Raw genomic sequence first — 14,623 nt, forward strand, 5'->3', positions numbered from 1 at the left:
AAAAAGTAGAACCTAAACTTTTTTTTCATTTTTTTAAATGTTTATTTATTTTTGAGAGAGAGAGAGAGAGAGACAGAGAGGGAGTGGGGGAGGAACAGAGAAAGAGGGAGACACAGAATCCGAAAATAGAGGATCCAGGCTCCGAGCTTTCAGTACAGAGCCCAACATGGAGCTCAAACTCACAAACCGCGAGATCATGAGCTGAGCCAAAGTTGGACACTTAAACAACTGAGCCACTCACGTGCCCCTAGAACCTACATTCTTAAGTGCAAAAAAAAAAAAAAAAAAAGTATTACCAAAATTCTCAAGGCTTAAATAAAAGATGCATTTTTCAGTAGTCTCAAAACACTAGGCCACTAATTATCCATGGTTCATGCCTTTTTACATTCTGAACTGAGAAGCATTAAAAGAACTGTGAATTTCCCCTTTATTGGAATTAGGAATAAGTAAGATTTCTTGTTAGAATATAAAACAGTGAAACATAGTTTACATATATTACATAAAATTATTTTTTTAAAGACTTCTCTGGAAAGAGACAGAAATGTATACAATGGAAAGTTGAAAATTTTCCAATTTCAAGATGAATCAGCAAATAACTTCTCCATGACAGCGACCTGGGAACCCTACTGAACAGATAGACCTACTTTTAATGGGAAATCAGCTCTATTTCCTGGCTTGCAGGAACAATTATCATGTGAAGACCTTTTCTAGGTGATATGTCTATGTCTGTGCCTGTTGAAATTTATTAGGAACAGAGCATGATATCCCAGGACAGTATTTACCCACAGGAAAGGATATGTGTCCAATGGAATGTGATTGCATCAGGCCTTCTCATTCCACCCAACCTTTCAGTCCTGGCTTTCCCATAGGGTGCAAGATGTTTTGTGTAGCTGCCAGCTGTTAATTAGAAATTTTCTTTCTTGAGATTTGTTTTTAAGTAATCTCTACACCCAACCTGTGTCTCAAACTTACAGCCCTGAGATCAACAGTCACACACTCTACCAACTGAGCCAGCCAGGCACCATATTTCTAGGAAAATCAAACCCTTGGCTTCATGCTTACACATCCCCAACCTCCCCACCCCCAAAATATTAATTTTCCCTTGCTCCAAAGGAAAATGCTTTTGCCAAGCATTCCTATTCCTTAGCAACTTATTCATTCAAAGAAGGAAGTTGGGGAAGGCAAAGAGGAAATAAAAGAAGAGATGAGATGGTAATTTCTCTCCTTCCCTGCTCTCCAGGAAAAGGGGTGTGTTACACAGAACTGTCTTAGAACTACTGAGATGCATATGGGTCATCCAAATGATTCTGGCATTTCCTGGTGCTCTCTTTGGTGCCCTCTTATTTCTGAGATGACACTGCCCAATGTGTAAATTACCTGTATGTTCTTAATTAATGGGATTGATGCATTGTAGTCCCAGTGGAATTGGGCATAGAGCTTGAGTATTTAAGGGTTTGAGATACTGAGGCAATGGCACCAATCTTTGTTTAGTAATTCCTTTATCTTCCTCCTAACTCTGAGTCCACATAGTTGTCGCAAATTTTTATTCAACTCAAAATTAATTTTCTACAGTAGTGACATAAATGATGGGCAATATCTTTTTTTTTCAATATATGAAGTTTATTGTCAAATTGGTTTCCATACAACACCCAGTGCTCATCCCAAAAGGTGCCCTCCTCAATACCCAATGATGGGCAATATCTTGTTTCCTTCAGTGAAAACAGGACCACCTAGAGTTGAAAAGATAGCTTCTTCCTCCTCTCACAAACCCAGAGTTAAACAGGCCAGACATACTTTTATATGTATTGGTCACCTTTCATCTGTCTGTCCAGCAACTCTCTCTCTTTCTGGAAATAGCCATGCCCTCTCTCTGGGGAACTGCCTCTAACCAGGTAGATCTTATTGGGGTAGAAAGGCTGGACCCACCTGGGAGTCTGCCTAAGTTTCTGATACCCTGAGAAGTTGTCATATTTCTCTAGCAAGATGTCCAATGAAGCATAACTTGAATATGCTTTTAGAAAATATACTGCCAACAGCTTTTATACCTATGTAGATGCAGAAAGTCACCCTGGGATGGACTATCCTTGATGTTTCCTTGTAACACCTGAATGGTCTCAATTAAGCAGACTTGGCTGCTCTCCAGGGAAAAGGGTGTGTTACACAGAACTGTCTAAAAACTATTGAGATGCATGTAGGGTTCATCAGGATTAAAGCCTCTCCTACGGATTGAGATGGTCCTAACAGAGGTTCACTGAGACATCACATGCCCCAAAGCAGAACCCCTTGGGCAGGGAGGCTGGATCAGTAAACAGAGCTACTATTTTGTGGGGAAAACTAATTCCAGAAGTATAGCTGGGGTTACAATCTTACTGGCTCATCTAGACCAGCCACCTTGGTGTGGTGGCTATGTTTGGGAAGCAATAGCTGATCCTTAACATATAGCCAAAGACAGCCTAAACCTTGAACTCCAAGGGTGAGGTGTATCCAGAGCCAGGGCAGGACCTGGGAGGGGACGTCTCATCACCACAGTGGACAAGAACACAATGGAATCCTGCTAACATGGGCAGGTAGAGAAGGTTGTCAAATAATTGGAACAAATAAAAATGTAAGGCCCAGGTATCTACTGAAATCAGCAAAATGGGTTGTACTAGTGACATTTTCCATACTCACCTCTATACCTAAATATTCACTCAAAAGTTCCTTTTTAAAAAAAAAAATCACTTTTCTGTCAATGGTGCAAGAATTGGAAAAGAGAGGGTGATTTTGTATGAATGGTTTATAAGTCAGGAGGCACTTGCAGTAGATCACTGAATGCACATGACTAAACAGTGTTTATACATTCCCCCCTCCACATCACATGATCAAGTATTTCACTATGTGCGTCTATTACTTCAGGGTCAAGGCTGAGTCAGCTTCATTTCAATTTCAGTGGAGAAATATTTTATAAATGAAAAATTGAGACCTAAAAGGACCCCCGAAATCAAAACTCAACAAGGTTGTGATACTTTGTGGTACTGGTGTCTAGCACAGTGCTTAATGAGCTTGAATCCTACAACTAAACTGTCTTGGTTCAAATCCCAGCTTGACCACTTCCTGGCTGTGTGACTTTGGCAAAGTTACTCAAGCTTTCTGTGCCTCTCTTCATACAGAGATACTAATAGTACCTATTTCACAGGCTTGTAGCAAGGATTAAGTGGGTGAAGCATATACAATTCGCAGAACTGTGCCTGACACACAGCAAGCACTCAATAAAGGTTAGCCAATATTATTACTACCAAACATTGCTGCCTACGCAAGACAAATAACTCATTGAAACTGTGGCATCCGTGGTGCAGATCCAACAAAGAGCAGAGGCCAACCAGTCATCCATCACCAACCCAAAAGGTGCCTTCAGTTTCTCATCCCAGTAATTGAGGACATATGTTACTCTACAGAGAGTCCTGATGGGAAATGGTTGATGGTTCTTCTCCTCTGAAGCTCGGGAAATGAGAAGGAAGAGGAGATGGGAAAGGGGAGGAGGCTGAACCTTTTTATTTTCTTATGTTAACAACTCTAACTGACAAAGGGTATGAAGGGAATGGCAATAGAATATAAAAATGCTTTGTGGAAGGTTCACATTTATTCGTACTTTTAACTCCACTGTGGCTGATTAGTTCATGGGAAAAAATGACAAAAAGGAATAAAAACCTGACTATGAATCCAGTATCAACAATTTGCAGCCATAGTAACCAAGAAAGTGCAACTCATGAATTGAAACAAGAAGAAAAAAGTGTGTGTGTGTGAGTGTGTGTCATCAGGAAGATGTCAGGAAATGATTACTGAGTGAAGAATGTAGTTAACCCCTGGTGGCTCAGCAGGGCAGTTCTGGATAGTCCACATGCACACCCTGGCTAACATGTACGTCAAAGGTTGTCAAAGAAGTTCTAATATCTATTTGATAGAGTTTCCAACTCAGCTATAAAAATTCACTCAAGGATAAAATTACATACAAATTCTCTAACAAGAATTTCTTGATTTTATTTTTGGTTTAAATCAAATTTGGTTTGCATTAGTTCAGCCCAGCTTCATTGCAGAAAGACAACAGGGTATGTGGCTTCTCATATGTTTCCATAACTAGCTCTGGAATGACTTGGAGCTGCCTTATGAATACAATTCTGGATAAAATACAGCAACCCAGTGCTCAGAACCACACCCCATCTTCTTTACCTTTGGCATAGAAGTCATCAGTTTCTTATTTGTGTAGCCAGGCACCAGCAATATATGGTCCAGGACTCTGGAAGGAAGCCCAAGCAAGTGCCAGTGGGTTTGGGAAGTCCTGGGGTAATCACCCAGATGGGAGTGATAGGCGATTTAAGAACCACCTGATTATCAAATGTGGGGCTGGCAGCATCTTTAAGGGCTATCTAGTCCAATGAGCCATATGATGCTTGGATTTTCCTTTTCCTTCAAACTTTGTTCCAAAGAGGAGGTTCATCCTATGCTCAGACTCCACCCTTGAGAAGGAACTCTCCTCCCCATGGGGCAATCCATGTAGTTTTGACTGAAAAAGACTCAAATTGAACAGAAACATTCCTCCCTGTAAATTACCACTCACAGCTCAGTAAAGCAAATCAAATATTAATATATTTGAGGATAGAGGGCTAACTGTCCTCAGAAGACTTCTCCAGTGTAAACATAAAGAGCTGTTGACCATTCTGCATTTAGCCTCTCCTCTCACACCCCCAGAGGACCTCTTATAGTCCCTTGAATGAGCACAACACTCAATGAACATTCTGTCCAGAGTAGGGAAGTAACCTCATTATTAGCTCTATTAGTCTGAGATTTTACTACTATCAATGTAGCCTCACATTTACATAGATTCTAACAGCCTAATGGTATTTTGGACTCATAATGAACTTCCCACTAAAATTTGTGTGATAGACAAATTAATGATGCTTCTGGTCATCACTGGCCAATTCTGCTCTATTCCCCAGGCACTTGAGAGGAATACATGTCTCCAACCCTTGAAGTTAGCTGACTATGTGACCATCTCTGGTCAATGAAAAAAAAAAGCAGAGGTCCCATATGTCAATTCAAAGTTGAGACATTTAAGTACTCATTCTCAACTTTCCAGCCCGCTTTTTCCCATCAAGCAATTGTCAACTCATGTGTTGATTAGGAAGTGTCATGGATTGAATCAAGCTGGAATGCTCAGCCAACACACGGAGGACAGATGCCCTGGCATATTGCCTGGACATGCAGCACACTTTGACTAAAAAATAAACTTTTGTTGCATTATGCACATGATTTGGGGGTTATTTGTTACTGCAATATAAACTAACTTTCCTGACTCAATGTATAAGTTATTTTTCATAAGTAGAATCAGATTTCCTACCTCACACATACCCCTACACTACCTTTTCATATTTTAATAATTGCTTTTGAGGTCTGATTAAGGAACTTCTATTTGCTTTTTCTCATGAAAATTAGTTTTAATTCTCTTAGTCCAATGGCCAGTTCTATTACAATCTTTAAGATTTTGATTCCATCAAATAAAGGTATTCACTCTTCCTACTACCTCCTTTACATTTGAAAGTATTACGAATATATTTAAAGACTGGAAATAGGACATTTCTGATGACATGCTTTTCTTAGTTCTCCACCCTCTATTCTCACAATAATGTTCAAGCCTAATGAAGTCTGTTCTGGGCTTTCTTAACTCAGTATAGAGGTTTAAAAAAAAAGTCACTGGGGTCAAGTAACCACTGGAGATCTTGTTTTTAGCTTGATGAAATCTCAGTTCTCATAATAAAAACAAGACATAACTACAGGAAAAATATATATGATTGATACACTTTATTCAGCTCCAAAATCATTCCATTTTGATTCTTACTATTCTCAAGGAGTGGAAAACATAGAATTGTGGAAAATTCAGGCTGCAATCAGTTTGCTTACATTGAAAGACAGCTCCAGCAACATCATTGTGGCTGATCCTGCTGGTTGTGCACCGAATGGCCATCTTCCAATTCTTTTCATGCTAATCAAACCCTGACATTGTTCAAGAGTACATAGACTTTAGAAAGTACAGGCCACTTCCCCTCACACCAGTTATGGGGATTATATTTCCCTTGGCCAGTCATTGCTTTGGGAATGGCCATGTGACACAATTCTTGCTACTGAGATGAAGGTAAAGTCTGCAGAGAAATTTCTGGGAAATTTTTTCTCACTCTTAAAAAGAGGCGCAGTGAAGTAGGGTTCTCTTTCCCAGCCTTCAATATGGATGTGTGGGAATATGATAGAGATGCCTCCATCATCTCTCACCACTGGAGGATAAGCATGAGAATAAAAACTAGCACAGTTAACCTGGCAGGTCAAAGATGGAAAGAACTAGGTACTCTACTCCATAGCTGGGTGCTGAATTAACTGGTTTAGGAACTGCCTCATGACTGGACTTCTTATAGGAAATAATAAATCTCTTTACACTTAAGCCATGTTGAGTTGAGTAGCTCTTTTGTTACTTGCCATCAAAAGAATCCTGACTGATGTTATCATTAAGAAGTATTTCATTATAAACATCATTATGCTGTTTTATAAAAAGTACAACCAGTATAATAGATAGAGGAGGAGGAAGAAGAGAAGGGGGAGGGGTAGCAATTGCAGCAGCAGCAGCAGTAGTAACAGTACTGGTAGTAGTAGCAGTAATAATACCAGCTTACAATTATGTGAACCTGCTTAGTGTGAGGCACTATGAGACGCATTTTAGAGAGCTTAATCTAAAATTCAAGACCATACTTTTACTCTTCCAATCTAAGACCATATTTCATCCATTCTGGGCTCACCACATCATTCTGTTCTCTTTTATACCTGGACCCTGACATTCAGAGAAACAAGAAATGGGGTCACCATTAATGCAACATGCCACTAGTCTCAGTCCATTCACAGAGCCCGTTCTGCATTCCACTGGGGCTGTCACTGTGTTATTGTTACACCAGGATCTGCTACTTAGGTGCCAGATGGAAGAAGAGGGGATACAATGGCAATACAGCTCTTCATGATCACTTAACATGTCCCAGTTGCTCACTGAGCTATTAGTTGGGAAGAGTCTCAGAGGAGGGCAGGGCCAACAAGGGACTCAGTCAGTGGATATCCCACTCTAAAATGGTCATTCCTGCCATTAACAGACTTCAGTGAGGCTATGAAGATGGGTAGGACACAACAGTGAATTTGTTCAAAAGAGCACAATTGTATAAAACATGAATTCAGAAGTTAGACAACTACAGTATCAGGTTTCATTATCAGCCTTGCCACTTGCATGGTCTGTCAGAAGGATTGCATTATCTCCCTAAAGTATGCTTGGTTTCCTCATCTATAAAATAAATGTGCCTGACACCTAGTAAAGATTCAATAAATCATAGTTATTATTATTCAATAGCCTATCCGCAAAGAAAATGTACTAACATGCTGCCTTGGGCATGTTAAGAAAACCCTTCACTAGTCTACCTTTGTCTAAACACAAAGCAACAGTGAAGACTAAATTCTGATGACTGCATCTAGCTATGCCTGAAGACAGATGAACTCTGGATGTACGGTTCCTTCTCTAAGGGAATTTGAATTGGGTTCCTGTCACTGACAGCCAAGATCAGTTAGGATCAAACTCAAATCTTTCCTCTACAAGCTTTCTCAGCACTTCAGTATGTGACACAAGATGATTCACAATCTTCTAATTTCTGTATTGCACATTTCAATAATCACTTGTATTTCACTTGATTTTGCTACTTAACCGGTTATTTTAGGAGCATATCTTGTTTTCCTAACATGTTTTTAAGTTTCTCAAGACAAAAGCAATGCACTCCACTTATTTTCTGCCACAAAACCAGGTACAGTTCTGGGTAGATACCAGATTCAAAAAAAACCACAATCAGCAAGGTGGTTTTCATTGGAAACTAAGTCAGGTTCCCTGCTGAATTTAGGCATTTCTGAGCATGTCTGGTAACCTGGCATGATAAATATTCCAGGAAAGAACCATCCTAAAAGAGAACAGGGTCAGGCACACAAGCTCTGCCCAGCAAAAATGCTTCAGTCAACCTAGATACAAGAGAACTCTAAACAGTGTCTGTAATATGCTGAGAACATCAGGAAGTGCTGTAAGGGGGCCACTGTAGGACACTGTGGATTTGAGCACAGTGCAGCCTTGGAACAGTGATGGGGAGTGGTGACATTAAAGGCACTATAGACTAAATGTTTGTATCCTTCTCCAATCCATATGTTGAAACCTAATCCCCAATATGATGATATGTGGAGGTGGGGCCTTTGGGTGAGGCCTCTCCTCATGAATGAGATTAGTGCCATTATAAGGGAGACCTCAGAGAGCTTCCTTGCCCCATCGGCCATATGAGAACACAGCGAGAAGATGGCCACCCAGGAAGCAGGAAGCAAGTCTTCACCAAACTGTGAATCTGCCAGTGCCTTGATCTTGGACTTCCCAGCCAACAGAGCCTTGAAGAAACAAGCGTTTGTTGTTTGTAAACCACTCTGTCTATGGTATTCCATTATAGCAACCAAAGGGATGAAGACACAAGGCCAGCTTCAACACCGGTGGTGGCAAAGAATAAGATCAACAGCAATTCTGATAACATGAGGCACAGAGATTGTGGTGGTGTAGTGGGAGCTTATAAGCCCCGTGGTGGTGGGACACAGCTGGAAGAGAAGCCCTGGCATCTAGTCAGTGATAAAAATTTTGTTACTCAGTGGGAGCCTTCTAGACATTCTCTGAGGTTTCCCAGAAATGCTGGGGAGACTTTGTTGGGAGTCTGAACACTGTACATGGCACGGTGTCTTGTGGTACCCTAGAGTGGCATTCTCTAGGGAAACATGAATTACACTTGCAAATTAAATTCTCAAGGACAAGTACTCCAGTGCCATGGCCAGACCACCATTTGGCTGTGAAGGAGTTGAAACAGACCTGACCTCCTCTTGCTACTGTGGCATGTCCCGCTCTCTGGTCAGCCTCTCACCCTAGCTGCTTTTCCTCTGAGTGGCCCCTGGATCGGCAGGAGTTCAATCACACTGGGATTCAACCTGCCCAGTTTCCCCTGCCCCTGGGAGGTCCCACAGTCATACACTACTTTTGGGCTCCAATTCTACTTAATTTTTAGAAACTGGATTCCTATTTGTGTCTGTGTCTCTATAGTTTTTCTTAGAATTTTTTTTTCCATCAGACTCTTAATTATCCTATTTCTCATTTCTCCTTCCTCTAAGAATGGGTTTAACTCTCAAGGTTGTCTGAAGGCATTTGATATAAAATGCAGTCTATGGTATTCCAAGTTCTTCGCCCAACAAGTATCCATCAACAGGAGGTGACCCAGAAGTTTGTGATGGCACCAAAGGATAGAAGATTTGTTTACTCAATCCCATATGTTTCATTCTGTGGTTTGTGAAGTACTGAACTAAGTGCAGAACCAATTCCCTTAGAGGAAGTTATGGATTTGTGGAATCCTGCAATGTTAACACTTTAGAGCTACTAGGGTACTAGTGACTAAATCTTTGTTTCAGAGTTTTGGAAAGTGCCTGTCTGTCCTCTAACTTCCTAAGGCTGTGCCAATGCCCACAGTCCACCTTACTTCTTCAGTTAAGTGGGCCTAGGTGGCCGTCAGTACTTGGGTTGTGGATATACCCAGTGCGTAAATGTTATGCAGTGTGGTCACATATGAACTTCAGTAGCCAAAGGGGGTCTCCAGGCTCTCTGATGCTCCTTGATAGTTACTGGGCACCCGAACTGAGGCCAGCACTTCCTGGCTAGTGTGAGAGTCTCATCTTATGCCCTTCCAAATTGGTCCTTCAGAGTGAGAAGAGGGAAGCCATTACCACTGTTTCCTGCATTCTTCTCTAGGCAGACACAGCTGCAAGGGTACTATGGCATAGGAGAACGTGGGTAAACAGGTTGCAAACTGCTGTTTACAGTTTTCTTTTCACGTTTCAAAAGGAGGCCATCTGTGAGAACAGAATGTTCTCAGTGTCATCACCCACAAAGAGAAAATGCAGGCATGTGGGCATTTGGGACGATGCTTCCTGGTAACTTGTCCAATTTTAGCTGCACTGAAGTCAGTGAATAAACTTATTTTCCAAGGGTAACAAAAGCAAAAATAAACAACGGGTACTCCATCAAACTAAAAAACTTTTGCACAGTGAAGGAAACCATCAGCAAAACAAAAAGACAACCTACTTAATGGGAGAAGATATTTGCAAATGATAAAACCCATAAGACATTAATATCCGCAATATATAAGGAACCCACCCAATTCAATATCCAAAAAAAAAAAAAATCCTATTTCAAATGGGTAGAGAACCTGAATAGACATTTCTCCACAGAGACATACAGATAGCCATCAGACATGTGAAAAGATGGTCACTCAGCGTCAGGGAAATGCAAATCAAAACCACAATGAGGGGAGGGGTCAAGATGGCAGAACAGCTTGGAAGTTTTTTTTGCATCTCCCATCCATGGAATACAGCCAGAACAACACTAAATCATCCTGCACATCTAGAAAACTGATTTGAGGATTAACACAACAATCTACACAACCTGAACCACAAAACTCAGCAGGTACCCTGCACGGAGAGGTGAACTGGGGGAGATAGAAGCCGCGGAGGGCCGGGAGTTGTTTTTGCTTTGCTTGCAGATAGGGGACGGAGATGGGGGGAGAGTTCGGGAAAAGCACCCCCCCCCCCCCCCCGCCACTAAAAGCAGCCGGAGAGAAAGCGGAAAAGTGGAAACAGCCACAGGGACTGAACAAAAAGGGAAAAAGGAGAAAGGAGAGGGTTTAAATTCCATTAAGGCTCTATGAACAGGGGGAGCACAGAGTCTCAAACTCTGTAGTTCAATACCTGGTGGTGCTCTGGTGGGAAGGGTGAATCCCCAGGAGCAGAGTGAGCTCTGGGGGGTCCTTGGCTCACACCCCCTGCTTGGAGGACATCTGGTAGAGGCAAAGGCCCCAGCAGACCCCAGAGAATAACCACATTAGCTGGTGCTGGAACAAGGGCCTTAAGGGTGAAGATTGGTGCCAAATGTGTGTTGTGACTTACCATAATCCCTGAAACGTTGCTGCTACACAACTGCTTGAACTTCTTCTGGGTGGGGCTGGCACCCAGCCACAGTCTCTGGGCATCAGCAGCAGCGAGGTTTCCCGAACGTTCCTGGGTGCAGCCAGCACCAGCCATTGCTCGGTGAGACCCTCTGCGAGAAGGTCTGAGCGGGTCAAACCGCAGTCCCTCAGAGGCGAGAGGTTGGGAAACACAGTCGCATTGGAGATAAAACTCAGGAGGGAGGTGCTGCCTGGCAACCTGACGGCTTGGTCACGTCAGGGCAAGCGTAAAGGCAGGGAATGGAGGGAAGCTGGAGACAACGGACAGGCGCATGATTGCTGAGCGGGGAGAACAGAGACTGGGTACCTGGGTGACGCCATAGCTTCCCGAGCATGCGCATACACACCTACAAGCGCCAAAACAATCTACCCCAGTAAACCAAGCAGCGCCATCTAGTGGAGAACAGAGCCATTACACTAAGCCTGCCCAACTGAGCCAACCTCACTCTTCAGGATCACAAGTGTCTCCACCTGCTTAGTTTACCGCCTGTAAAGTGCTTCACAGTTTGACTTCTAGGGGAAAACGAGGTAATTTCAATCTTATTTCAGTCTGTTCATTGATCCATCTTTTTATTTTTTTCTTTCATTTCTTTTCTTTTTCTTGAACACAGAAAGAGAAAAGTTTTATTTTTACTTTCAATTTTTATTAAAAATATTTTTCTTTAATGTTTTTCACTATATTCTTTACTATTTTGTAATTTTTTTCAAATTCTATTTTACTTCCATCAATTCATTTTATTATATTTCATTGTATTCATTTTTTCAAATTTTCAAACTTTTTCCTTTTTTTTTCTTCCTTTTTTCTCTAATCTATCAGGCTCCTTTCAACAACCAGAACAAAACACACGTAGGATTTAGCATCATTTATTTGATATTGTGTGTGTGTGTTGTTTTTAATTTTATTTTTTTTTACCTTATTAATTCCTTTTCTCCTTCAAAATAATCAAATAAAGGAATTCACCCCAAAAGAAAGAGCAGGAAGAAATGACATCCAGGGACTTAATCCACACAGATACAAGCAAGATGTCTGAACCAGAATTTAGAATCATGGTAAAAAGAATATTAGTTGGGATTGAAAATAGACTAGAATCCCTTTCCGAGGAGATAAAGGAAGTAAAAACTAGTCAGGATGAAATAAAAAATGCTATAACTGAGCTGCAATCTTGAATAAATGCCACGGTGGCAAGGATGGATAAGACAGAGCAGTGAATCAATGATATAGAGGACAAACTTATGGACAATAATGGAGCAGAAAAAAAGAGGCAGACTAAGGCAAAAAAGAACAATTTAAGAATTAGAGAAATCAGTGACTCATTAAAAAGGAACAACATCAGAATCATAGCGGTCCCAGAAAGGAGGGAGAGAGAGAAAGAAGGGTAGAAGGGTTGTGTGAGCAAATCATAGTGGAAAACTTTCCTAACCTGGGGAAAGACACAGACATAAAAATCCAGGAAGCACAAAGTACTCCCACTAGATTCAACAAAAACCGACCATCATCAAGGCATATCAGTCAAATTCACAAAACACTCAGGCAAGGAAACAATCATGAAAGCAACAAGGGAAAAAAAGCCCTTAACCTACAAGGGAAGAAAGATCAGGTTTGCAGCAGGCCCATCCACAAAAACTTGGCAGGCCAGAAAGGAGTGGTATGATATATTCAATGTGCTGAATCAGAAAAATATGCAGCCAAGAATTCATTATCCAGAAAAGCTGTCATTCAAAATAGAAGGAGAGATAAAAAGTTTCCAGACAAACAAAAATTAAAGGAGTTCGTGACCACTAAACCAGCCCTACAAGAAATTTTAAGAGGGACTCTCTGAGGGGAGAAAAGATGGAAACAAGAACAAAACAAAAAAAGACCAAAAGCAACAAAGACTAGAAAGTACCAGAGAACACCACCAGAAACTCCAGTTCTACAAGCAACATGATGGCAATAAATTCATATCTTTCAGTACTCACTGTAAACGTCAATGGACTAAATGCTCCAATCAAAAGACATAGGGTAACAGAATGGATAAGAAAACAAGATCCGTCTATATGCTGTTAACAAGAGACCCACGTTTGACCTAAAGACATCTTCAGACTGAATGTAAGGGGATGGAGAACCATCTCTCATGCTAATGGTTGCCAAAAGAAAGCCAGAGTAGCCAAACTTATATCAGACAATCTAGACTTTAAAATAAAGACTAACAAAAATGAAGATAGGCATTATATCATAATTAAGGTGATATATCATATATAACCACCAAGAAGACCTGACAATTATAAATATTTATGCTCCAAATTTGAAGGACCCAAATATATAAATCAATTAATAACAAACATAAAGAAATTCACTGATAATAATACCATCATGGTAGGGGGCTTCAACACCCCACTTACAGCAATGGAAAGATCGTCTAAACAGAAAATCAACAAGGAAACAATGGCTTTGAATTACACCTGGACCAGATGGACTTAACAGATATATTCAGAACATTTTATCCTAAAGCAGTGGAATAGACATTCTTCTCCAGGGCACATGGGACATTCTCCAGAATAGATCACACACTAGGACACAAATCAGCCCTCAACAAGTACAAAAAGATCAAGATCATGCCATGCATATTTTCAGACCACAACACTACGAAACTCAAAATCAACCACAAGAAAAAATTTGGAAAGATAACAAATACTTGGAGACTAAAGAACTCCTATGAAATAATGAATGGGCTAACCAAGAAGTTAAAGAGGAAATTAAAAAGTTCATGGAGACCAACGAAAATGATAACACCACAGACCCAAACCTCTGGGACATAGCAAAGGTGGCCAAAACAGGGGTGTATATAGCAATCCAGGCCTTCCTAAAGAAGGAAGAAAGGTCTCAGATACACAACCTAATCTTATACCTTAAAGGGCTGGAAAAAGGACAGCAAATAAAACCTAAAACCAGTAGAATACAGGAAATAAAGATTAGAGCAGAAATTAATGCTATCGAAACCAAAAAACAGTAGAACAGATCAATGAAACCAGAAGCTGGTTCTTTGAAGGAATTAACAAAATTGATACATCACTAGCCAGTTTGATGAAAAAGAAAAAGGAAAAGACTCAAATAAATAAAATCAAGAATGAAAGAGGGGAGATCACAACCAACACAGCAGACATACAAGCAATAATAAGAGAATATTATGAGCAATTATACGCCAATAAAATGGGCAGTCTGAAAAAAATGGACAAAGTCCTAGAAACATATAAACCCAGATGGTTGCCAGGGAAATTCTACCAAACATTTAAGAAAGAGTTAACACTTATTCTCTTGAAGTTGTTCCAAAAAATAGAAATGGAAGGAAAACTTCCAAGCTTTTTCTATTAAGCCAGTATTACCTTGATTCCAAAACCAAACACCCCACTGAAAAGGAGAACTACAGACCAATTTCCCTGATGAACATAGATGCAAAAATACTCAGCAAGATATTAGCCAACTGGATCCAACAATACACTAAAGAAATTATTCACCACGACCA

General features: G+C 40.7%; 1 long non-coding RNA gene across 1 annotated transcript in view; it reads right to left on the reverse strand.

Annotated features, from left to right (window-relative positions):
- Positions 1 to 14,255, reverse strand: part of LOC106967218 (uncharacterized) — a 49,179-nt gene extending 34,924 nt beyond the window's left edge. The window contains exon 1 of the long non-coding RNA XR_008299190.1: positions 11,062 to 14,255. This is a non-coding gene — a long non-coding RNA (uncharacterized LOC106967218). The remainder of the gene's footprint in view (positions 1 to 11,061) is intronic.
- Positions 14,256 to 14,623: the final 368 nt, after the last annotated feature.

This window comes from Acinonyx jubatus, chromosome B3 (assembly GCF_027475565.1).
Source record: "Acinonyx jubatus isolate Ajub_Pintada_27869175 chromosome B3, VMU_Ajub_asm_v1.0, whole genome shotgun sequence".
In the NCBI taxonomy this organism is placed as follows: domain Eukaryota; kingdom Metazoa; phylum Chordata; class Mammalia; order Carnivora; family Felidae; genus Acinonyx; species Acinonyx jubatus.